This window comes from Bombus huntii, chromosome 2 (genome assembly GCF_024542735.1).
Source record: "Bombus huntii isolate Logan2020A chromosome 2, iyBomHunt1.1, whole genome shotgun sequence".
Classification (NCBI taxonomy): Eukaryota; Metazoa; Arthropoda; class Insecta; order Hymenoptera; family Apidae; genus Bombus; species Bombus huntii.
In genome coordinates this window covers 19,712,905-19,739,814 of record NC_066239.1, presented here as the reverse complement: position 1 = coordinate 19,739,814, position 26,910 = coordinate 19,712,905, and the positions used below count along the sequence as shown (strand labels likewise).

The following is a 26,910-nucleotide window of genomic DNA, read 5'->3' as shown; positions in this document are numbered from 1 at the left end:
CGTGTATGAAAAATTTAAAAGTGCAAACATACATACAATGTATACAGTACAGTAAAAACACACGTCGGTAGTATAAAACGGATCATCGCTTTAAGAGGACGCAATAAATATAGAACAAAGCATTATGGAACAGAATTTATTTATTAAAATATACATTGTCATGTCTTGCAGTCCGCACGAGCCGTAACGCGAGCCGCGAAAGGAATACGTCATGATTCGCGAATTGCGCGAGTCACAACTGTCGGGAAGAGGAATTAAAAACACAAAATTTAAAGGAAATAAGAGATATGACACGTGCAATTGCTTTAATATTGCAATATATTTATAAACAAATGCACATTATTGTCGAACAAGGTTACAATCAAACTAAGAATATCGAAATCATAACATCGTATTGCTAGATAATGACGAGTGATTGAAGTTTTTTTAATTCGAAGATAATTTCACTTTTAAACGCAACCTGTGGGATCACTTGATGTTTACCTATGTTTCAAACTTTTCGTCATAGAAAATTACAAGGAAAATACTGAAAACATAGATCAAAAATTCTATTGAAACTAAGAAAATATGAACTTAGTTGACAATACTATAAATACTATAAATATTCCTACAAAGTTAATTATAATTAGACTGTTTCTTTAAATAAATGCAATACGCCTGACATATCATTTCTATAAAACAATACGGTATCTCGCCAACAAGTAGCGAGTGTTTTACTAAGTTCTATAATTGTAAACTAATGATATAATGGACGAAGTTTTAACAACTAGGAAGCTTGTCACGTATTTCAGTAAAATTAAGTTTGAAGAAGCAATACTATATTCATATAAAATAGTAATAAGTGTTTTAAAATCGGAATTAATGAAGTAATGCTTTTTAATAAACTTCCAAAAGACCCATATTTATGTGACAATTGCAATTTTTTTATTTCTCGCTGTTCGACCGTGTCGCGGGAAGACGCGTTCACGATATAACGCGTCAACGAGAGTGGTAAACTCCCGTCTCGATATGGTAAATGACGCCATGAATTAGCCGATTCCATATTACGGTTAAGATAAAAGGAACGGATTGAATAATCGTAACACTGAATTGACAGTTTAAATATACTCCTTATTTCTAACAAATTTTGGGACTTGAGTGTCTGCGTGTAGATGTAGAAGTGTTTAGAGCGAATAGTTGCACGCAAGTTAAAGTTTCTTCGATTCGATGAGTTAGTAGCATCTTAAGGTCTTCTGATCGAGATGTCCGGTGATACTGAGATCTATAAAGAAAACTAGTGATGGATGCTGTCCGCCCACCACCAATGGTCGCTCGTGGATAGAAGTCCTCCTCGAACATCCCACATGAGAAAACTCGCTTTTCCCATGGTTTACCGCAATAAACAATAACCCCAAGGAACGTCTCGACTTGAACGATGCATTGTGTAAAGTAAGGGCATCGATAGTAAGCAAAAATCTAAATGTGATGACGGCAATTAACGGTATCTTAAGATTATTACGGGTTCGTACAAGTATGTTTGAACAGCTGTTGACCATCTTATAGCATTGTTATACATGTTCCAAATAATAAAATATCACTGCTATGAAATCGCAGCGATGTCACAACACATCTGCATCAATTCTCAGCATAGGGAAAATCTCGCTTGGTGGCACATATCACCAGAGGTTCGTTTAGGATTTCGTTTTAAAATTATCCGCATTCTAGCAGCGTTGTACGACGTTGCGATTTATTAATCGTAAACTATCCCATAGCTGGCTGAGCCGCAATGCACGATATCGCTAGAAGGGCGCATCTCACGAGTCGTTTTCCACTTTTACATGGACAATTTTATAGTCAACGGCAACGTCGCAATGATGAAATGGAAGAAACAGAACGCATATCACAACCCACCGTCATGGTTGTGATAAACGGATTTAAGTGGAATACTATTAATTGATAAGTATCCAATCGAAGGTAAGCTTAATTACACCGATGTAGATGTACCGCATGGGCTACGGCAGCAATTGTGGGAAAACTTGAAATTCTGGCAAAAGGAGATCCAGCGCTGAGGAATTAAATGGCATTAGCGCTAAACATCTAAAAAATATTTTATACAGGATTGAAAGTTATTCAGAAGGAAACGTGGCCTCCCGACAAATAATAACCGCCATTATATACTGTCTGTATATTTTCAACATTATTATAAAACGTTTCGAGTACAAGAAAAGTGTGAAGCAAGATAAATGACAAAGATCCCTCTATAACACGTAACAGAAGATGAGATTCACCCTCTACGTAGGAGCGATCCAAATTCCGACAAATCCAGAGCGTCGCCTTAGTTCGAGATATGACTAGGAAAATAAGCATAGCCAAACACTGACATTCGAAATTTGTGACGAAACTTGCGGAAGATGGAAATCTTACAACGTACGAACGCTCGGTTCAGAGAAGGGATTCGTGTCAAGGTGGAGCGAGTCGAGACGCTTACTAACATTTAGGTCCGCATAGAAGGATGGTCCAATATAACCGAAACACTCAATTAGGAGATGATGGCGCAGCCCAAGGCATACTGGCCGAAGGTGAAAAGTATGAGACCAGGCATGTTCGTCGCCGTACTAGCAAATTTTCAAAGTGCTAGCTTTTGGGACAGAGCTGTTTTTTTGCAACAAACCGCGACGAGTTCCACCGTTTCTTTAATCGACTAGGGGATAGAAACCCACTAAAGCCTCAGTTTGATTCGGTTGTTCCCACGGAAGTTGGCGAGGATAGTACCATGGGCTAGGAAGATCCGTCTGCTATGCGTGCGTGACCATGTGGACCAAGCGCTGAGACACCGTGCTGGCTCAACTTACTATGTCGAGACGGCAGGATGCCTGGTGAACATCGACCCTTCCCTTCGATCGTCCACGACAAACTTGTCTACGTCATTTGACTGCGATGCAGAACTATCCTAAATTGACCAAGGAGTCACCGGAAACCTTAGTGAATTTAATCGACACTATCAAACACCATCTCTGCGCATTGAAGAACTTAGGTGACTTTGTCACGTCAAACACCATTATACTCGAATTATTCCTGTCCTAATTAAACCCAGACACCATTCAACAACGGGAGCTCAACTTGGGAAATCGATAAGGGCCAACCAACTGAACACGTTTGAGAGACGGATTGACGTTGTGAGGAGCACTCCTGAAACAACGTCCAACGCACCAGCGAAGGACGATGACATCGTCGCGGTCCCGTTTAACGAAAAGCCTCCTTCGCTTGGGTCGTCTAAAACAATTGCGATGAAACGACTCGCCTCTCTCCACCACCGATTCCAATCAGACAAGCAACTTGAAACCGAGTATCGGGCGATCATTCAAGAACACTTGCAATAGGGACATATGACCAGGATCACATCAGACGACTCCTCAGATAACGGATATTACCTGCCACATCATGGCGAAATCAAAGAATTACCAGAAGAAGAGCCAAACTACAAAACTCCGGGTCACGTTTGACGGATCTGCACCAAGCACCACCGGAGTATCTTTAACCGACACCCTTCATACAGGACCGAAGATGCAGGAGCATTTATTCGACAGTCTTCTGAGATACCGCTCTTACCAAAACCGTATTTATTTATGATGTTGAGAAGGTGTACCGACAGTTCCTCGTACGTTCAGAAGACCGGAAGTGTCAATAAATCTTGTTGCGCAACTCTAACTGGGAGGTAGGAACATATCTACTCAACGCAGTGACGTTCGGGTTGTCAGCTATCAGGTGCTTCAAACAATTGGCCGATGACGAGGGATACCGATTAAAGCGAGCCTCGTCGGTTTTGCAGCGAGATTTTTCCGTAGATGGCGCCCTCATCGGAGCTGCTACGAAGGACAAAGCACTGTCGCTCAGAGCGGTAATTCACAGAAATTATCCAACTAGCCGTTTTGAAAATATGAAAATGGGCGTCCAAAGACCAGGAATTGCTACAAGGACTATCCGAACAAGACACAAACCAGGAACTACAGTTGGGTGAATCTCAAACATTAAAATCTCTTGGTATTTTTTGGAATTCTCCGACGATTCAATCCTCTATTCGATCGATGCCAGATTCAGTACCTCCCGAGTTATCCACTGAGATTGCTCACGCCTGTAATCGTTCGAGCCAAGATGCTCCTTCAACGAGTTTGGGTATTAAGGGTTGATTGGGACGAGTCCCTTCCAGCAGACTTACACGCTGAGTGTAACTGGTACCATGCACAGCTGCCATTATTAAATAATATAAGATTGCCGCGTACGACCGTCATCGAATCCGTAACATAGATTGAGCTACACGGTTTCTGTGACGTCAGCGAGAAGACATATCGGGCCTGCGTCTACCACCGAACCACTAATCCTGGCAACCATGCCTGGACGCAACTCCTCACTACGCGATGAAACGTGGCGCTGCTCAAATCTCTGACCATTCCACGACTCGAGTTAAGCGGAGCACTTCGTCTCACAACCTTATTCTCTTCGATACAGAAGACCCTAACGATAAAGAACTCTCAGATCTGATTGGACTGATTCCACAATCATCCTCCAATGGATCAAGTCCTCGCCTCAAACGTTAAAAAACCTTTGTTACCTACCGCGTGGTCGACATACGAACGAAGATCGACATCGCCGATCATGTTGTCATGTACCTACCACCGATAACTTCACGGAATTTATCTCCCGAGGCATGACTCCCAATGAGTTCTCGCGCCCATCCATTTGGAAAAACGGGTTCGGAGTGGCTACAACAAAACGAAGAACATTGGCCGACCAGGAGCCCAACAACGTTGGTCCAAGTCCCTGAACGGGAAAGGTCGAGCTGTCTGTCCTCGAAATCCATCGACCATAGCCTACTTCAAAGGTATTGGTCCAAGCTAATGAGAATCGTCGCTCCTTGTCTTCAGTGGAGACACAAACAAATCCGAGCGGCACATCTAATCGTAGACGACTTATCCTTCGCACACATTCAACTAGTACAACTGCAGATCATTCATTTTGAAATACGGATACAATGGCGCTTTAATCCCCCTCATTCACCACACTTTGGCGGCTTATGGGAAGCCGCGGTAAAGTCATTTAAACGCCATCTCACACGCGTCGTCGGCAAGGAGCTATTAACTTTCGAACACCTCAACACCGTTATCATTGAGATCGAAGCCATTTTAAACTCCTGCCCACTGACTCCAATATCCTCAGATCCAAATGATCTCCCTGTCCTCACTCCCGGCCATTTTCTAATTGGGCGACACACTAACGAGTGTACGGGGACGTAATGTCAAGATTTGTGGGCGACTCCACCAAGCCGGTTATCCAGTTGGTAGAGCATCAATCAACTCAAACATTATTTCTGGAGCCGTTGGTACCGGGAATACCTACCTGAGTTGATCGGCCTTAACAAGTAGAGCAAGGGCAGTCATGGCATCCGCGAAGGCACCATCGTAATCCTCAGGGAAGATAACGTACCATCAATGCAGTTCCAATAACGTTCCATCATTAAGGATGGAATCATCTGGACAGCTGTGCAAACGGCAACGAGCGTCTTGGATCGAGGCGTCAGACGGCTCGTACCACTGCCAAGTCCAACCGATCCCGCGGCTCCGGATAACCAGCAACCGAGGAGGAATGGCATGGAAGCTTCGATCAATTCTACTCATTGATAATTTTGATCGGTGCCGTCTCAACGACGGGAGGATGTTACGTCCCGTTGCCTTCTACACACCCATCACTGGGTTTCCTCGGCGGTATCATCCTCACAGAAGTTAGTTGACTTTACGTTGTTAACTTCTTCGTGATTGCTTCTTCGTATTTCCACGAACGGTCGAACGCTGGTACTTTATGCTACACTTGTATGGGCCAAAGCCATAGCAATAAAGAGGAGAAAGAGTATTTTGAAGAGGGTGCAAATGACGGCGCTAATTCGAACACCTATCACAGACACAATGTATTTTCAACCAATCGCGGGAGACGTAATCGCGGGAGACGCAATCGGGAAGAAACACGTCAACGGGAGACGTAAATTCCCGTTACGATTATAATAATCGACACCAGGAGTTGATCGATCCTCCGATTTCCGTTAAGATAATAGGGGTGGTTAAGATAGTATAACGCTGCGATTAACTGGGTTATAATTTTATATTTTTAGCACTTATATTTGTTCGGTCTGAAGGGCCTTAGCTAGCGAATTCCTGAGATTTACGATGGGTCCATAAGGCTATTGAGTGTACGCAGTAAGGATGAGCGGACACCTGCTTCCCGTCGCACCCGCGGTGTGTGGCCTGCTCTAGGTAGAGTGTCGCCCTACGTAACACTCAAGATGCTGAAATTGTAATGCTGAAGGTGGAACTTTGATGGAAAACTACGTACGCAAAATACTGACAACCAGCAATATTATAGAAGTGATTGTTATTAAAGAAGAATATCGGTCGACATTAGAAGGGCAATGTCGGAGAAATACGATAGCTATACAGCTCAGGAGGAGAACATGGAAAGACATGGAAGATCACGAATAGGAAGATGAAAAGATGAGACATACAAACAGAAAGAAGACCAACGCTGAAGTAGTGCCTTGAGGTGGTTCCATGGTTTGTTCTCGTATCGACAGAGAATAGAGACAGAGGAGGGGTGTTTGGTAGGTAGAGATGCCATCATCTTGCCGAGCCTCGCATTATCCAGTAGCGGATAAAAAAAGGCAGAAATCACGGCGGGATAGCGAATTAAGGGATTCTTTCAAACTGTCTGCAACCGCGCGGCAACTATCGCGCACCATGGGAAACGTGTTGCTTCACTCTTATGCCATCGTTTCGAGATGCGACTAACTGTACACGGCAGAAAACATCATTTCTGTGAATGCATGAACCATACAGTACTGCTAACCAACAGGGAAATTTAGAAACGGAAGGATTTCTATAATAATGTGTTGCAGTTCTTGGAAATTGTGCGATTTAATTGTGTTTTTATGTTTTTTTTTTTTTTTTTAGGTATTTTGATATCTAGTAAAATCAAATTTTGATTTTATTGGTGACATCATTAACAAGCAGGAAAGATTACAGAGGGCAGGTTTCTACGAACGCGTTATAATCCTCGAAATCGTACAATATGCTTTTTGTTTGATTTTCTAGTAAAAAAAGTAAAATTGCATAGCAAATGGAAGCTTCGATATAAAACAAGTTTTAATTTAATTTAATAACCCAATTTTTAGATCTAAATCACACTTTCAACGGATAACAAGAGTTTTAATGTTCCAATGAAATTTCAAGCAATGTAGGCCCGACACCTGTAACCTTAAGTATGAGTTCTAGAATAGAAATATCATATGACTACGGTGGCGACGTGGATATAGTTTACGGCTACAAATCCAAAGGACCTGTGTTCAAATCCTAATCGTAATTTTTCTAGTTTACAGAATTCCAACTTGTGGGCTTCGTCCGAGGCTGGAGGGGAAGACCTAACACCGACCAAAATAAAGGCAAACCGTCAGAGGTCAAAGTCGGGCAGAAGATGTGCCGCTCTACAACAAGCTCGTCAATATAACTGTGATTCAATAGTAACAATCTGCGATATATAACGGCTGTGACAGTTTTGACATTCCAAAGCATAGTGTGTAATAGATTAATAAACATAACACATACTAACAAATAAATTTTAAGGCCATTCAACTAACACCTCCCTCGGACAAACACTAACAGTTACAGAGTGGAACACCTATGTCCGCAAAATAACACTGACGTTGGTCGGGCCTCCAGGAAGCACATAAGAAGGAAGGATGTAATGCTAAGGCACTGGTGTAAATATTGGTAAGCACAGTCCACTGGATGGAATAGCCGTATACTATATGCACCAAGGGCCCGTACTTTCCTTCCTTAGCCATCAAAGCGGCAATACGGGCTCCACGTAGTCTCTAATTTTGCCGTAGTTCCTATAATATTTCCTCTTTTTTTTTTTTTTTTACTAAAATTTAACTTTGTTAGTGATAGAAAAATAAGATTAGGCTGGAAGTTACCCAAAAGAGCACGGTTAAACAAAAAACATGGTACAAAGAAAAGAAGCGAAATTAATAATATGTATGTACTGATGAAACCAAGAAGGTGTAGCGGCACAAGGCGGTAGAGAAAGATCCAGGGTTGAAGCGCACGTACTGGTCACATGGCCAGCGAAACGATGTCCGATGCCAGGATGTCATAAAGGAAAAGACTAGCACTTTCTAAAGAGCGCAAGAAACTTTGGCAAGGAAAAACAATTCGCCTACTCCGGAAGAAACTTTCTCTTTCAAGAACCTTGGCACCATATAAAAAAGGGAAACAAAGATAGCTCGTGGCAGAGAATGCGAGGCTAGAGTCCGAGTTCGGTCCAGGCAACATAGTAACACTATTACTAACACTAGTACTAACTAGTAAAAGTTAATAAACGCACTGTTAGATTGATACACTGTATATTCCTTTGGCACCTATCACGTTTTACACCTCAAAGCGCAGTCAAACGCGGACACACTGCAGTTATGGCACTAGCGGCTTTGTCATCAAGACGTTAGACATGTTAGCGTTTTTTAAAGAAGTAGATTATGAAAGTTATAGACGACACCTAGTGTGTCTTTTAGTTACGGGTTCATTCCTGAGCGTAGACACTATACTGGACCCGGGCACTCCCAGGGCCATAGGGGTTGGGGTTACGCCCAACCAGCGCACAAGGTACCCAATACCTTGCTACCTGGATTAGTTAAGCCTGCAGGGGCTGTCACTCGTCTCAGGTCGAACGGGGCACTTTCCAAGCCCTACCGTCTCTCCAGGTCGGTTCCGGAGCAGGTGGGACGCTGCTCACCCGCCGACGGCCATTCGGTGCAGCCAACACCCCTTAAATGGGCCATCTTGCTAACACTTGACCATCAATCACTACCACCACGAGTCCAACCCAAATTGGCTGACCTGAGGGGTCGCAACTCCCTCCGTGCTTTATACTCGACCCCCGTGGTACTATCTTTAGTCATTGGCGGGACTATCGCGTGGATGTACGGCCACGTCACTGCTTAACAGTTCCAGATGGGACTCACGTAAGCGGGGGCCTCAAGGCGACGGACATCGGTCAACGCCGATTGTCCGATCCCGGGACTTACCCCGACGGTCCCACCCTTGGCTTCAGGATCGTGGGTGCGCTACTACCCAAGGTCACGTAGAGAGAGAGTGTAACCGTACTTAAAGGCCTTACACTCCCGGCGACCTTCCCTGCGGTGTACATAGGGGACTCACGTAAGCGGGACGCTTGTCCCGACGGTCCCCCCTGGCTTCGGGAACGTGGGTTTGCCAGCCCCCATAGACTCACATAAGCAAGTCCTCCCTGCGTGACAGAAACATTTCCTGTAAAGGTTGCGCATATCGGCGGCATCATAGGTCGAGTTTTCGCGAGGTGGTTAATTATCACGTAATTATATACACGAATGGATGTGGACCTATGCAGGTCGAGAGATTAGGCAAGAAACCTTATATTCTGACGTTTAATGGTGACTTTTCACAATTCACAAAGATTTACTTCTTACGACAAAAGTCAGAAGTAATTGAAAAACTAAAAGCCATTTGCCTGGAAATTGGAAATCAATTCAATTGTAAAATCAAAGAAATTCATAGTGATCGAGGGAAAGAATTTAAAAATAAAGAAGTTGAAAGATTTCTAAGAAGCGAGAGGATTAAGCATACAATTAACGTCTCATACGCTCTTGAATAAAATTGCGTCTCAGAGAGGGAAAATAGAATGGTAGTAGAGCCGGACCAGTCGATGCTGTATTCGAAAGTAAATCTACCGTTGATTTTGTGGGCCGAAGCCGTGAACACTGCAGTGCATGTCGTTAACAAAACGGTGCCGACGAGACAGGGCAATAATGCCGTACGAATTGTGGTATGGGGACATCCAGAAAGCCCAAAGGAAGGACGTGAAAATTGTGAATTGTCTGGGTGACATAGCCGTATATAAAGCGCCAAGGGTCCAAACATCGGTTCTTTTCAGATCCCCCTGTAAGGGCCCAGCCGTGGTCTCTAATTTTGCCGTAGTTCCTATTGTATTTCTTTTTTTTTTTACTAAAATTTAACTTTGTTAGCGATAGAAAAATACGATTAGATAGGAAGTGACTCGAAAAGCAGGGTTAAACACAAAGCGTTGCACAGAGGAAAGGAACAATATTAATAGTTGGTGTTCCAGATTAGGAGTGACCGTCCATTTCTGACTCGGACAACACATCTGCTTTTTTTTGGAAAAGTCTGAATTTTCTACCTCCTAACGTGTAAGCCTTAGTATGCGGACCCGATTAAGAGCCTAATAAACACCCTAAGTGTCTGATGGTTCAGGACTAAAGTAAACATCCGGTATCAATCAGCAATACCACAGGATATGCGCCCACGAGTGTACACGATTAAACCATGGAAAACACGGGGACTAAAAGTTAGTATATATGGACCAGGCGAAGCTTCTTAAGGCTTCTTTGCTTATTGGCAAAATTTAACAACCGTTTTTATCAAAACGTCATACACTTCGAGTTACACTAAACCGTAATAACTAAACATAACATTATTCTGCAGCTGAATGTGTTAGTGATTCTGTTCGTGTATACTAAAAGGTGCAAATAAGTAACCAAAACGTACTACTACTAGGCATCTTTAATTTGCTTCCACCTTGAGCGTTAATCTCGTTCAAAGTGTAGCGGCACATGAGTCATAGAACAAGACGGATCGAGAGCGACTCATGTTGTTGTTTTGCCTCAGGGCATTGACACAGCCTGGACGCACGATTCGTAATGATAAATAAACTCCGGGGCAAAACAATGTCGCCGCTACATGCAAACCGAATGAAGATGAATTCAAAATTTCCGACTCCTCCTCGTGAAGTATAAATAAACGGACGCGATCGCGAGTGAGAGAGTTTTATACCGAGTTATTATCCGGAGTATAGTTATCGAGTTATCTGCCAGCGATCATACGCTATCGTTGCAAATACATCGAACGAGCGTCTTTCGATAGTATTTATACTTATATGTATTTAATTTATTCGAAATATATTTGACAGGTTGCAACAGCAATCTCTCACTCTTGTTATTCTATATTATTGCTTCGCATCCAAACCAATCCGCCACAAAAGTTTTACATATCAACCGATCAGTTGCATCCTAACCGATCGCCACTTAGTTAAGACTTCGCAACAGTTATTTCGTTATAAAAAATTTACCTAAATTACTTAGGAGTAATTCAATAATTCATTGTAAAAATGTAATATTAAATTTTTAGTATCAAGAAAAATAGAAGAATGAATCAAAAATATACAGAAATGCATTTTCTTTGTACAAAGTTATTGTTCTAAAAATTTCAAAAATGCAGCATTCAGTATTGATAAATTTTCTTACCAAATTACTGCAAGAAATTTTAGAGTGATATTAATAAGAACTAAATTTATCGAGATTTCATCTATCAACTTGTAAAATTGTTCACAATAAGCAGCATTCGTGATCATAGCTGAACCGCAATTAACGATTTTCTCTTTTACATGGTCAATTTTATAGTCAACGGCGACGTCGCGATGAAGAAATAGAAGAAATCGAACGGATCAGACGAGCTAACATCATAGTTGTGATATACGGATTTAAGTGTAATATTATTAATAATTAACTATCCAATCGAAAAAATAGCTTAATTACAAAGGAACACTGACGTATATCGCGATGATGAGGTATATCGCGTGGGCGTGTTACGCTGACATGATCAAACGCAAGAATCCTGGAGCGCTGTCGGAAATCGCGGCGGAATAGCGAATTAACGAGCACCTCCAAACCATCTGCAACCGCGCGGCAAACTATCACGCACCCTGGGAAACGTGTTGTTTCACTCCTCTGTTATCGTTTTGAGATGCGGATAACTGTACGAGATAGAAAACATCATTTGAATCATCATTGTGAATGCGTGCATGATATCGTGCTGGTAACCAGCAACAAAATTTAGAAAGAGAAAGATTTCTACAATCACGTGTTTCAGTTCTTGGAAATTGTGCGACTTACTCATGTTTCCATGTGTTTTTTAGATATGTTGATATCTAGTAAAATCAAATTTTGATTCTATTGGTGACATTATTAACAAGCAGGAAAGATTAGAAAGGACAGGTTTCTACGACCGCGTTTTAATACTTGAATATCGTACGAATTGCTTTTTGTTTTATTTTATAATAAAACAAATAAAATTGCGTAGCAAAGGGAAGCTTCGATACGAAATAAGTTTTAATTCAGTTACATCATCAAATTTTAGATCCAAATCACGTTTTTGTTTCAACGGACAGCAAGAGTTTTAATGTTTTAACGCAATGTAGGACCGACACCTGTAACCATAAGTATGGATTGTAGAATAGAAGTATCATATGACTACGGTCGTGTGACACCAATTACCTCTCAGAGAAAAGACATCGACTCCCGACTGTCGGACGCCAACGCCGCGACGCATCTTAGTCCCCATCAGAGATAAGGCCCCAACCCCGACTTTCGGACTCCTTGGAATCCACACCAAACCCCACAACATCCCCAAGCCAGGGTGTATATAAGCCGAGACTTCACCCAGCCCGGGGAGATCTCGTTCTAGTTGCTGTTCTTGTACAACACCCCTTTCTCTGTTCAACGTTATTCTACTGTAAGTGCCAAAGTCATAGTAAAGTTCGATAAAAGATAATTAATAGTTGGGCTACGACTCAGCTTTCTTTTCTCCCGCAACCCAAGTATCCATTTTACGTGACAATAACATCGTCGCGGTCCCGTTTAACGAAAAGCCTCCTTCGCTTGGGTCGTCTAAAACAATTGCGATGAAACGACTCGCCTCTCTCCACCACCGATTCCAATCAGACAAGCAACTTGAAACCGAGTATCGGGCGATCATTCAAGAACACTTGCAATGACCAGGATCACATTAGACGACTCCTCAGATAATGGATATTACCAGCCACATCATGGCGAAATCAAAGAATTACCAGAAGAAGAGCCAAACTACAAAACTCCGGGTCACGTTTGACGGATCTGCACCAAGCACCACCGGAGTATCTTTAAACGACACCCTTCATACAGGTCCGAAGATGCAGGAGCAATTATTCGACAGTCTTCTGAGATACCGCTCTTACCAAAACCGTATTTATTCATGATGTTGAGAAGGTGTACCGACAGTTCCTCGTACGTTCAGAAGACCGGAAGTGTCAATAAATCTTGTTGCGCAACTCTAACTGGGAGGTCGGAACATATCTACTCAACGCAGTGACGTTCGGGTTGTCAGTTATCAGGTGCTTCAAACAATTGGCCGATGACGAGGGATACCGATTAAAGCGAGCCTCGTCGGTTTTGCAGCGAGATTTTTCCGTAGATGGCGCCCTCATCGGAGCTGCTACGAAGGACGAAGCACTGTCGCTCAGAGCGGTAATTCACAGAAACTATCCAACTAGCCGTTTTGAAAATATGAAAATGGGCGTCCAAAGACCAGGAATTGCTACAAGGACTATCCGAACAAGACACAAACCAGGAACTACAGTTGGGTGAATCTCAAACATTAAAATCTCTTGGTATTTTTTGGAATTCTCCGACGATTCAATCTTCTATTCGATCGATGCCAGATTCAGTACCTCCCGAGTTATCCACTGAGATTGCTCACGCCTGTAATCGTTCGAGCCAAGATGCTCCTTCAACGAGTTTGGGTATTAAGGGTTGATTGGGACGAGTCCCTTCCAGCAGACTTACACGCTGAGTGTAACTGGTACCATGCACAGCTGCCATTATTAAATAATATAAGATTGCCGCGTACGACCGTCATCGAATCCGTAACATAGATTGAGCTACACGGTTTCTGTGACGTCAGCGAGAAGACATATCGGGCCTGCGTCTACCACCGAACCACTAATCCTGGCAACCATGCCTGGACGCAACTCCTCACTACGCGATGAAACGTGGCGCTGCTCAAATCTCTGACCATTCCACGACTCGAGTTAAGCGGAGCACTTCGTCTCACAACCTTATTCTCTTCGATACAGAAGACCCTAACGATAAAGAACTCTCAGATCTGATTGGACTGATTCCACAATCATCCTCCAATGGATCAAGTCCTCGCCTCAAACGTTAAAAAACCTTTGTTACCTACCGCGTGGTCGACATACGAACGAAGATCGACATCGCCGATCATGTTGTCATGTACCTACCACCGATAACTTCACGGAATTTATCTCCCGAGGCATGACTCCCAATGAGTTCTCGCGCCCATCCATTTGGAAAAACGGGTTCGGAGTGGCTACAACAAAACGAAGAACATTGGCCGACCAGGAGCCCAACAACGTTGGTCCAAGTCCCTCCGCGGGAAAGGTCGACCTGTCTGTCCTCGAAATCCATCGACCATAGTCTACTTCAAAGGTATTGGTCCAAGATAATGAGAATCGTCGCTCCTTGTCTTCGGTGGAGACACAAACAAATCCGAGCGGCACATCTAATCGTAGACGACTTAACCTTTGCACACAATCAACTAGTACGACTACAGACCATTCATTTTGAAATACGGATAAAATGGCGCTTTAATCCGCCTTATTCACCACACTTTGGAGGCTTATGGGAAGCCGCGGTAAAGTCATTTTAACGCCATCTCACACGCGTCGTCGGCAAGAAGCTATTAACTTTCGAACACCTCAACACCGTTATCATTGAGATCGAAGCCATTTTAAACTCCTGCCCACTGACTCCAATATCCTCAGATCCAAATGATCTCCCTGTCCTCACTCCCGGCCACTTTCTAATTGGGCGACACACTAACGAGTGTACGGGGACGTAATGTCAAGATTTGTGGGCGACTCCACCAAGCCGGTTATCCAGTTGGTAGAGCATCGATCAACTCAAACAACATTTGTGGAGCCGTTGGTACCGGGAATACCTACCTGAGTTGATCGGCCTTAACAAGTAGAGCAAGGGCAGTCATGGCATCCGCGAAGGCACCATAGTAATCCTCAGGGAAGATAACGTACCATCAATGCAGTTCCAATAGCGTTCCATTATTAAGGATGGAATCATCCGGACAGCTGTGCAAACGGCAACGAGCGTCTTGGATTGAAGCGTCAGATGGCTCGTACCACTGCCAAGTCCAACCGATCCCGCGGCTCCCGATAACCAGCAACCGAGGAGGAATGGCATGGAAGATTCGATCAATTCTACTCATTGATAATTTTGATCGGTGTCGTCTCAACGACGGGAGGATGTTACGTCCCGTTGCCTTCTACACACCCATCACTGGGTTTCCATCGCGGTGTCATCCTCACAGAAGTTAGTTGCCTTTACGTTGTTATTGCTTCCTCGTATTTCCACGAACGGTCGAACGCTGGTACTTTATGCTACACTTATACGGACCAAAGCCATAGCAATAAAGAGGAGAAAGAGTATTTTGAAGAGGGCGCAAAAGACGGCGCTAATTCGAACACCTATCACACACACAATGTATTTTCAACCAATCGCGGGAGACGCAATCGGGAAGAAACACGTCAACGGGAGTCGTGAATTCCCGTTACGATTATAATAATCGACACCAGGAGTTGATCGATCCTCCGATTTCCGTTAAGATAATAGGGGTGGTTAAGATAGTATAACGCTGCGATTAACTGGGTTATAATTTTATATTTTTAGCACTTATATTTGTTCGGTCTGAAGGGTCTTAGCTAGCGAATTCCTGAGATTTACGATGGGTCCATAAGGCTATTGAGTGTACGCAGTAAGGATGAGCGGACACCTGCTTCCCGTCGCGCCCGCGGTGTGTGGCCTGCTCTAGGTAGAGTGTCGCTCCACGTAACACTCAAGATGCTGAAATTGTAATGCTGAAGGTGATGATGTAGAGCATGTCTTGTTCAATTGCCACAGGTAGATGAGCGAAAGAACTTTGATGGAAAACTACGTACGCAAAATACTGACAACCAGCAATATTATAGATGTGATTGTTATTAAGGAAGAATATCGGTCGACATTCCAAGGGCTATGTCGGAGAAATACGATAGCCATACAGCTCAGGAGGAGAACATGGAAAGACATGGAAGATCACGAATAGGAAGATGAAAAGATGAGACATACAAACAGAGAGAAGACCAACGCTGAAGTAGTGCCTTGAGGTGGTTCCATGGTTTGTTCTCGTATCGACAGAGAATAGAGACAGAGGAGGGGTGTTTGGTAGGTAGAGATGCCATCATCTTGCCGAGCCTCGCATTATCCAGTAGCGGATAAAAAAAGGCGGAAATCACGGCGGGATACGGAATTAAGGGACTCTTTCAAACTGTCTGCAACCGCGCGGCAACTATCGCGCACCTTGGGAAACGTGTTGCTTCACTCTTATGCCATCGTTTCGAGATGCGACTAACTGTACACGGCAGAAAACATCATTTCTGTGAATGCATGAACCATACAGTACTGCTAACCAACAGGGAAATTTAGAAACGGAAGGATTTCTATAATAATGTGTTTCAGTTCTTGGAAATTGTGCGATTTAATTGTGTTTTTATGTTTTTTTTTTTTAGATATTTTGATATCTAGTAAAATCAAATTTTGATTTTATTGGTGACATCATTAACAAGCAGGAAAGATTACAGAGGGCAGGTTTCTACGACCGCGTTGTAATCCTCGAAATCGCACAATATGCTTTTTGTTTGATTTTCTAGTAAAAAAAGTAAAATTGCGTAGCAAAGGGAAGCTTCGATATAAAACAAGTTTTAATTTAATTTAATAACCCAATTTTTAGATCTAAACCACACTTTCAACGGACAACAAGAGTTTTAATGTTCCAATGAAATTTCAAGCAATGTAGGCCCGACACTTGTAACCTTAAGTATGAGTTCTAGAATAGAAATATCATATGACTACGGTGGCGACGTGGATATAGTTTACGGCTACAAATCCAAAGGACCTGTGTTCAAATCCCAATCGTAATTTTTCTAGTTTACAGAATTCCAACTTGTGGGCTTCGTCCGAGGCTGGAGGGGAAGACCTAACACCGACCAAAATAAAGGGAGCCGTCAGAGGTCAAAGTCGGGCAGAAGATGTGCCGCTCAACAACCAAGCTCATCACAACTGTGATCCAATAGTAACAGTCTGCGATATATAATGGCTGTGAAAGTTTTGACATTCCAAAGTATAGGTTATAATAGATTAGTAACCATAACACATACTAACAAATATATTTTAAGGCCACCAAACTAACACCTCCCTCGGACAAACACTAACAGTTACAGAGTGGAACATCTATGTCCGCAAAATAACACTGACGTTGGTCGGGCCTCCAGGAAGCACAGAAGAAGGAAGGATGTAATGCAAAGCCCAGGTGTAAATATTGGTAAGCACAGTCCACTGGATGGAATAGCCGTATACTATATGCACCAAGGGCCCGTACTTTCCTTCCTTAGCCACCAAAGCGGCAATACGGGCTCCACGTAGTCTCTAATTTTGCCGTAGTTCCTATAATATTTCCTCTTTTTTTTTCACTAAAATTTAACTTTGTTAGTGATAGAAAAATAAGATTAGGCCGGAAGTTACTCAAAAGAGCACGGTTAAACAAAAAACATGGTACAAAGAGAAGAAGCGAAATTAATAATATGTATGTACTGATGAAAACAAGAAGGTGTAGCGGCACAAGGCGGTAGAGAAAGATAAAGGGTTGAAGCGCACGTACTGGTCACATGGCCAGCGAAACGATGTCCGATGCCAGGATGTCATAAAGGAAAAGACTAGCACTTTCTAAAGAGCGCAAGAACCTTCGGCAAGGAAAAACAATTCGCCTACTCCGGAAGAAACTTTGTCTTTCAAGAACCTTGGCACCATATAAAAAAGGGAAACAAAGATAGCTCGTGGCAGAGAATGCGAGGCTAGAGTCCGAGTTCGGTCCAGGCAACATAGTAACACTATTACTAACACTAGTACTAACTAGTAACATTAATAAACGCACTGTTAGATTGATACGCTGTATATTCCTTTGGCACCTGTCACGTTTTACACCTCAAAGCGCATTCAAACGCGGACACACTGCAGTTATGGCACTAGCGGCTTTGTCATCAAGACGTCAGACATGTTAGCGTTTTTTAAAGAATTTGATTATGAAAGTTACAGACGACACCTAGTGTGTCTTTTAGTTACGGGTTCATTCCTGAGAGTAGACACTATACTGGACCCGGGCACTCCCAGGGCCATAGGGGTTGGGGTTACGCCCAACCAGCGCACAAGGTACCCAATACCTTGCTACCTGGATTAGTTAAGCCTGCAGGGGCTGTCACTCGTCTCAGGTCGAACGGGGCACTTTCCAAGCCCTACCGTCTCTCTAGGACGGTTCCGGAGCAGGTGGGACGCTGCTCACCCGCCGACGGCCATTCGGTGCAGCCAACACCCCTTAAATGGGCCATCTTGCTATCACTTGACCATCAATCACTGCCACCACGAGTCCAACCCAAATTGGCTGACCTGAGGGGTCGCAACTCCCTCCGTGCTTTATACTCGACCCCCGTGGTACTATCTTTAGTCATTGGCGGGACTATCGCGTGGATGTACGGCCACGTCACTGCTTAACAGTTCCAGATGGGACTCACGTAAGCGGGGGCCTCAAGGCGACGGACATCGGTCAACGCCGATTGTCCGATCCCGGGACTTACCCCGACGGTCCCACCCTTGGCTTCAGGATCGTGGGTGCGCTACTACCCAAGGTCACGTAGAGAGAGAGTGTAACCGTACTTAAAGGCCTTACACTCCCGGCGACCTTCCCTGCGGTGTACATAGGGGACTCACGTAAGCGGGACGCTTGTCCCGACGGTCCCCCCTGGCTTCGGGAACGTGGGTTTGCCAGCCCCCATAGACTCACATAAGCAAGTCCTCCCTGCGTGACAGAAACATTTCCTGTGAAGGTTGCGCATATCGGAGACATCATAGGTCGAGTTTTCACGAGGTAGTTAATTATCACGTAATTATATACACGAATGGATGTGGACCTATGCAGGTCGAGAGATTAGGCAAGAAACCTTATATTCTGACGTTTAATGGTGACTTTTCACAATTCACAAAGATTTACTCCTTACGACAAAAGTCAGAAGTAATTGAAAAACTAAAAGCCATTTGTCTGGAAATTGGAAATCAATTCAATTGTAAAATCAAAGAAATTCATAGTGATCGAGGGAAAGAATTTAAAAATAAAGAAGTTGAAAGATTTCTAAGAAGCGAGAGGATTAAGCATACAATTAACGTCTCATACGCTTTTGAATAAAATTGCGTCTCAGAGAGGGAAAATAGAATGGTAGTAGAGCCGGACCAGTCGATGCTGTATTCGAAAGTAAATCTACCGTTGATTTTGTGGGCCGAAGCCGTGAACACCGCAGTGCATGTCGTTAACAAAACGGGGCCGACGAGACAGGGCAATAATGCCGTACGAATTGTGGTATGGGGACATCCAGAAAGCCCAAAGGAAGGACGTGAAAATTGTGAATTGTCTGGGTGACATAGCCGTATATAAAGCGCCAAGGGTCCAAACATCGGTTCTTTTCAGATCCCCCTGTAAAGGCCCAGCTGTGGTCTCTAATTTTGCCGTAGTTCCTATTGTATTTCTTTTTTTTTTTTACTAAAATTTAACTTTGTTAGCGATAGAAAAATACGACTAGATCGGAAGTGACTCGAAAAGCAGGGTTAAACACAAAGCGTTGCACAGAGGAAAGGAACAATATTAATAGTTGGTGTTCGAGGTTAGGAGTGACCGTCCATTTATGACTCGGACAGCACATCTGCCTTTTTTTGGAAAAGTCTGAATTTCCTACCTCCTAAGGTGTAAGCCTTAGTATGCGGACCTGATTAAGAGCCTAATAAACACCCTAAGTGTCTGATGGGTCAGGACTAAAGTAAACATCCGGTATCAATCAGCAATACCACAGGATATGCGCCCACGAGTGTACACGATTAAACCATGAAAAACACGGGGACGAAAAGTTAGTATATAACGACCAGGCGAAGCTTCTTAAGGCTTCTTTGCTTATTGGCAAAATTTAACAACGGTTTTTATCAAAACGTCATACACTTCGAGTTACACTAAACCGTATTAACTAAACATAACATTATTCTGCAGCTGAATGTGTTAGTGATTCTGTTCGTGTATACTAAAAGGTGCAAATAAGTAACCAAAACGTACTACTACTAGGCATCTTTAATTTGCTTCCACCTTGAGCGTTAATCTCGTTCAAAGTGTAGCGGCACATGAGTCATAGAACAAGACGGATCGAGAGCGACTCATGTTGTTGTTTTGCCTCAGGGCATTGACACAGCCTGGACGCACGATTCGTAATGATAAATAAACTCCGGGGCAAAACAATGTCGCCGCTACATGCAAACCGAATGAAGATGAATTCAAAATTTCCGACTCCTCCTCGTGAAGTATAAATAAACGGACGCGATCACGAGTGAGAGAGTTTTATACCGAGTTATTATCCGGAGTATAGTTATCGAGTTATCTGCGAGCGATCATACGCTATCGTTGCAAATACATCGAACGAGCGTCTTTCGATAGTATTTATACTTATATGTATTTAATTTATTCGAAATATATTTGACAGGTTGCAACAGCAATCTCTCACTCTTGTTATTCTATATTATTGCTTCGCATCCAAACCAATCCGCCACAAAAGTTTTACATATCAACCGATCAGTTGCATCCTAACCGATCGCCACTTAGTTAAGACTTCGCAACAGTTATTTCGTTATAAAAAATTTACCTAAATTACTTAGGAGTAATTCAATAATTCATTGTAAAAATGTAATATTAAATTTTTAGTATCAAGAAAAATAGAAGAATGAATCAAAAATATACAGAAATGCATTTTCTTCGTACAAAGTTATTGTTCTAAAAATTTCAAAAATGCAGCGTTCAGTATTGATAAATTTTCTTACCAAATTACTGCAAGAAATTTTAGAGTGATATTAATAAGAACTAAATTTATCGAGATTTCATCTATCAACTTGTAAAATTGTTCACAATAAGCAGCATTGGTGATCATAGCTGAACCGCAATTAACGATTTTCTCTTTTACATGGTCAATTTTATAGTCAACGGCAACGTCGAGATGAAGAAATAGAAGAAATCGAACGAATCAGACGACCTAACATCATAGTTGTGATAAACGGATTTAAGTGTAATATTATTAATAATTAACTATCCAATCGAAAAAATAGCTTAATTACAAAGGAACACTGATGTATATCGCGATGATGAGGTATATCGCGTGGGCGTGTTACGCTGATATGATCAAACGCCGGAATCCTGGAGCGCTGTCGGAAATCGCGGCGGGATAGCGAATTAACCAGCTCCTCCAAACCATCTGCAACCTCGCGGCAAACTATCACGCACCCTGGGAAACGTGTTCTTTCACTCCTCTGTTATCGTTTTGAGATGCGGATAACTGTACGAGATAGAAAACATCATTTGAATCATCATTGTGAATGCGTGCACGATACCGTGCTGGTAACCAGCAACAAAATTTAGAAAGAGAAAGATTTCTACAATCACGTGTTTCAGTTCTTGGAAATTGTGCGACTTACTCATGTTTCCATGTGTTTTTCTAGATATGTTGATATCTAGTAAAATCAAATTTTGATTCTATTGGTGACATTATTAACAAGCAGGAAAGATTAGAAAGGACAGGTTTCTACGACCGCGTTTTAATACTTGAATATCGTACGAAATGCTTTTTGTTTTATTTCATAATAAAACAAACAAAATTGCGTAGCAAAGGGAAGCTTCGATACGAAATAAGTTTTAATTCAGTTACATCATCAAATTTTAGATCCAAATCACGTTTTTGTTTCAACGGACAACAAGAGTTTTAATGTTTTAACGCAATGTAGGGCCGACACCTGTAACCATAAGTATGGATTGTAGAATAGAAATATCATATGACTACGGTGGCGACGTGGGTATTGTATGCGACTGCAAATCCAAAGGACTCGTATTCAAATCCTAGTAGTAATTTTCCTAGTTTACACGATTCATACAGATGGGCTTCATTCGGGCCTGGAGGGGAAGACCTATCACCGACAAAAACAAAGCAGCTGTCAACGGTCAAAGTCGGGCAGAGATGTGCCGCTCAACGACCAAGGTATCACGCCTGTGATTCAATAGTAAATTCGTCTGCGATACATATTGGCTGTGACAGTTTTACGTTCCAGAAACCAAAGTAGTGGGCTAAATAGTAACACTAACCAAACTAAGGAACAAACTTATGGAACATGTAATTAAACTAACACCACTCTCGGACAACAACAGTAACATTTGAAGAGTGGAACATCGATGTCCGATAATCTCGGAAAAATGATAAAAAAAAGAGTAATTTCCGCATTGCGCTAAAATATATCTATTTCTAGGATTCATTCGGATTCCACATGGAAGAACAAGCATCGTTCACGTGAACAGTCATTCTCGGTTCAAAGATCGAACGTATCCGACGATGCAAACGAATTTCACTCCTGAGAAACATTGTCTGCGAAAGTAGCTTGACAATCGATCGAACACAAAACGTAGGCTGCTCTGTTCCAGCATTTTCGTTTCATTGGGTTAATCATGCGATGTCCAGCTGGGCGGCCAAGAATCAAAATCGGGAATGATATCGAAACGAACTGTCGCTTCAAACGCTGAACAGTTACGAAACAAAGCGATTCTCCACAAATAGTAATCGTATTAATGTATAATCGTATACACATATTATGTATTTTGTATATCACTATCACTATATGTATTCTGGAGGATATTTTACTTTTAAATTTCTCATAAACCTATAAACATTCGCAGTCTAACAACTATTAAATGAAAGAGAAAACAAATTCACTTAAACATATGATGGAAATTTGTTCCTTGCATCGAGACAAAGAAATTAAAAAGAAAAATATGTTTCACATCTTCAGAAAATTAAATTCTATTGTATACGTCCAATATCTCAGCGCCCTTATTCATGGTTTCTCTTTTCTACTACACCAGGCAATACATATACATATATTAACGAAAGGAGAGTCTCCTTCCATTTCTCGGAACAACCGGAAAATTAAATATGAGAGTGAATCCAAAAGGTGAAAGCAATTAGCGAAGGAAGAAAGAAAGGCAAACAATCATATAATGGAGATTAATATACCTGATCTTTAACTTATTATAAATAATTAGCCATGTTACTGCGCCACGCCAGAAAAATGACTGAAAATTCTCAACGCGAGAATTGATTGTAATTTTAATAAATATTAAAAAAAATATACATATACCGGATCTATAAGTATATGTAATAAAAATCAAGAAGAGTATACTTTAAATTACTTTAAATACTATTGTTACTTCCTGTGACCCCAGAATATATCCCCATCCATCCTTCGGTCAAGATGGTCAACAACTTTTCAAACATACTCGGATCCGCAGTAATCTATTGCCGTTGTCAGAGTTAGATTTTTACTTACGCTCCTTATTGCTCGTCATGGTAAAACACGGGATAAGTGTCCCGTCTTATCCTTATCTACCAGCTCTTTTCTCATCCAATTTTCTGCAATGGCCGCTATCCTTGCTTGCTTAACGAAAATTGCAATAAACAAATCCGCTTGTCTCATGCTCCAGAGGCACATCCATCAATAGCCTTCCTCCTCGTCATCACCGTCTCCGAACTTCACTTGTTAACAACTCTTCGGTCAAAACGCACTTTCCAGTTTTAAAAAGTTGTTGGAAGTAAAGAGAGTACGCCGATTATCGTATCGAGACGAGAATTTAAGACTCTCGTTGACGCCTTATACCGCGAACGCGTCTTCTCGCGAACACGGCCGACCAACTATAGCGACATTATTTATCTTCATTTATATAAATTTTCTAATAGTTGCTCCATTTTCGCTTCTCAATCGCTTCTTAGAACTCCCGAATAAGTTCTTGCTATTCTTCATCAGGATACCGATTATCTTACATTGAGAAGGGATTTCTTGTTGCACGACATTTATGGAATCACGAACATCAGCGGTGTTCCTTTGTTTCAACATCGTCATCTCGAAATCGTTTCGAGTGCGTACAAGAATATCGCACCACGCGTCACCTAGCTCTGCACCGAAAGCTAAAATCGGTTCTTTGGCTATCTGCAATTGTATGGTTTCCGAACTTGTTTTTAACGCGTGCCTAGCTTCGACGATCGACATACCACGCACTCTACGATCCCGTCACCGATTCGATACTGCTTCGACTTGGCTGCCACTCCATTTCCGTCCATCTTCGAAATCACGTAGAAAGTCCAACAACTTCTCCCTTTTCTATGGAAACACCATGGTTCTCGGATTTCTTCATTTTGCTTCTAGAATGGACAACCTCGGGATTTTCCGGTTCCACATTCGATCACGATCTCTGTGGATTATTACAGGCTATTGACAAGCGTTGCGTACATTTTCGTCACTGGTGGAGTTCGTTACTTACGTGTATGGTCGAGGACGTCCGTTCATCTTCGAAATTTCCGCTCAAAGATACGAAGGAACCTCTCGCCGTTTCACCGTCGCATCTTTCCAGGGGGTGTTTTTCTGTCCATATTTCCTTTGAGGAGGGAATCTGTTCCTATCCAGTCTTGTAACTGTCCTACCGTCGTGAGTGTATCCCATCTGGTGTTTATGTTTAACTTTAGAGCGGACCCGTCGAGCACTCCAGGTGGCAGTCACCCTCTTGACGCACTGTAAGTTTTATAACTTAGGAGGTAGGAATTTCCAAATTTCCAAAAAAGACAGATGTGCTATCTGTGTCGTACCGAAGCCAACTCAAATTTCAGAACAACTGATTCATCTAGTTAATTTTTGTTTATGACGACGGTATCCTCGCGATAAGAAAGACTCGTGGGAACTACATCTGCCGTACATTCTTTCCTACTTTCTGCAATAGAAACATGAAGAGATCCGTTTCCTTTTTCGACAACGATCGAACTTGCAAAGTCAGACTGAGACTGACGTATTGATCCACTCGCACTGATCGCTACCGGCGATCTATCAAGGCGGTCAAATTGCAATCTCTATAACGCTTTTCTGTAACGACTGCGACACACTACATGCATTCTTAGGGGACTTACATTGTTAAATTGCGATGCGATGTGTCCGTACTCCTGGCATTTGAAACACCTTGGATTTTTCTTCGACCAGTTTGCTTTTCGTCTTCGCGTTTTCCTTCATGTCCTCGTACGGGCGAACTTCTCTTTTAATTCGCGAATATCCTTTTCGCCGTACAGTATGATGTTGTTAGTCTGCTTGCGAATTCCGTCGATAATATACTGTATTACGACCGAACTCTCCATACTAGCTTTCTTCGCTATGTCGAAAATTTTGTAGACATACTTCTGGTATGTGCTTTGCTTCTTGGTTCGGCGCGACATCTCCTTATGCACTTTGTTCGCGTCTTCTTTAATGTATAACGACTAACTTGTGACTGCAACTAGTCGCAACTTACTCGTAACTGACTATTCTCTCCACCAAAACGTCCTTTTATACCACGGTTTTCGGTTCCCCTACCATGCACATTTATCTTGCAGCTGTTGGTAACCCAAGATGGTTAGGGGCACCTTTTTGGATTGCCTATTTTCCTAAAGGGACGCGGGCATAATGTTGGCTCACTTGGTCCATTGGAATGTCCCGTCCTACCAGGCCCATTAGGGGCCTTTCATTTCTTCACTATCTCTAGTTCATCGGAATTTTCTCAACGGTTTTTTCAGGCTACTACATTACATAAAATTCTACAGCATATAGGGGCGCTTTACTTTTTGTTGATGTAAGCCTTACTTCTAGGAAAACTCTACATCTGCACTATAACTTAGTTTTCCTGGCCTTTGTAGGCATTAAAAATTATCTAGCACTAAATCAATAAGAAGGGTCTTTCAGCCTCATTGCCTTTTTAGGAAATGCCTTGCATACATTGGTATTAGGTTGCGGTTAGGTTAGTGCAGGAGGTATAGACAGATCAGTTTCCGTGATTATATAAATATACATAGGCCCATGGTTTCAGAGCTATGTTGTAATGTAACGCTGCCAGAGTGCGCATCTGGATTACCATATGCTGCACTTATACTTATTCTTAGACTTATACACAAATATGTTTCTATTCCACATTCAGCCACGTGTTTCTCTATCAGATAACCACAATACTTTTAAATATCTCTGTTAATTTGTCTACCTTAAAGTTCGGAATATCTGATAACCGCTTGAATTCGCGATTACGCGAAATATTTTTTCCAACAATAGCACTGACATCGATGCAACGAAAAATCGAGAAAGAGTGAATTTGAGTAACTGTAGGTACATACCTCAGAGGAGACAATATTTAGGGAGATTGATGATAACGAACGGAACTTAACGGAACACGGGCTCACGATGGCCTACTTGTCACGTCGATGACACTGATGACACCGAAACCGGGTTAACGCGTACGTGCTAGAGCATTGCACTTTGCTCTAATAGACTCACGGTGTACAGCGAACAAACTGAAACGTAAAGTGCAATTCATTCTAAATGTATATCGCTATGATGTCGATGAGAATTGTAATGTAATGTAAATTGCTATATTAAAACCGAACTAGGTTGCCGAAGAATATGAGGAAAATGTAGAAATCAATTCAGTACACGCGTACAAATTATGTTACTCGGAAGATCTGTATCGAATAAAAAGTCTTCATTTCCTTGATATTAAATGCAAACAGGAATAAGCGTATCAATGCTTAGAGATCGTCGTTTACTTCATTTTGCTTGTTTCAAATGGTATTACGTATAGATAGCTTAACGACATATATTAGCAGGAAGTTTCGAATTGTATCTATGGTGTTACCTACGCTGAATCGATAAACGTCATGTTCCCAAGCTTATTAAAATATGTATACATGTAAAAATGCAGATGAAAAAGTTATTCGGTA

General features: G+C 42.2%; 2 long non-coding RNA genes across 6 annotated transcripts in view; one reads left to right on the top strand and one right to left on the bottom strand.

The window, feature by feature from the left end:
* Window positions 1-15,479, bottom strand: part of LOC126876621 (uncharacterized) — a 62,207-nt gene extending 46,728 nt beyond the window's left edge. The window contains exons 1-3 of one of the 2 annotated variants that reach the window (XR_007694383.1): window positions 15,336-15,479; window positions 13,631-13,953; window positions 2,958-4,104 (exon numbers count right to left, since the gene is read on the bottom strand). This is a non-coding gene — a long non-coding RNA (uncharacterized LOC126876621). Of the gene's footprint in view, window positions 1-2,957; window positions 4,291-13,630; window positions 13,954-15,335 lie in introns of both variants that reach the window. The other variant, XR_007694387.1, reaches the window with a different exon arrangement.
* LOC126876610 (uncharacterized) overlaps window positions 1-15,492 on the top strand; it is an 80,809-nt gene extending 65,317 nt beyond the window's left edge. For 3 of the 4 annotated variants that reach the window (XR_007694368.1, XR_007694367.1, XR_007694366.1), the window contains 2 exons: window positions 2,478-5,880; window positions 15,404-15,492. This is a non-coding gene — a long non-coding RNA (uncharacterized LOC126876610). Of the gene's footprint in view, window positions 1-2,477; window positions 5,881-14,344; window positions 14,489-15,403 lie in introns of those variants that run through there. The other variant, XR_007694371.1, reaches the window with a different exon arrangement.
* Window positions 15,493-26,910: the final 11,418 nt, after the last annotated feature.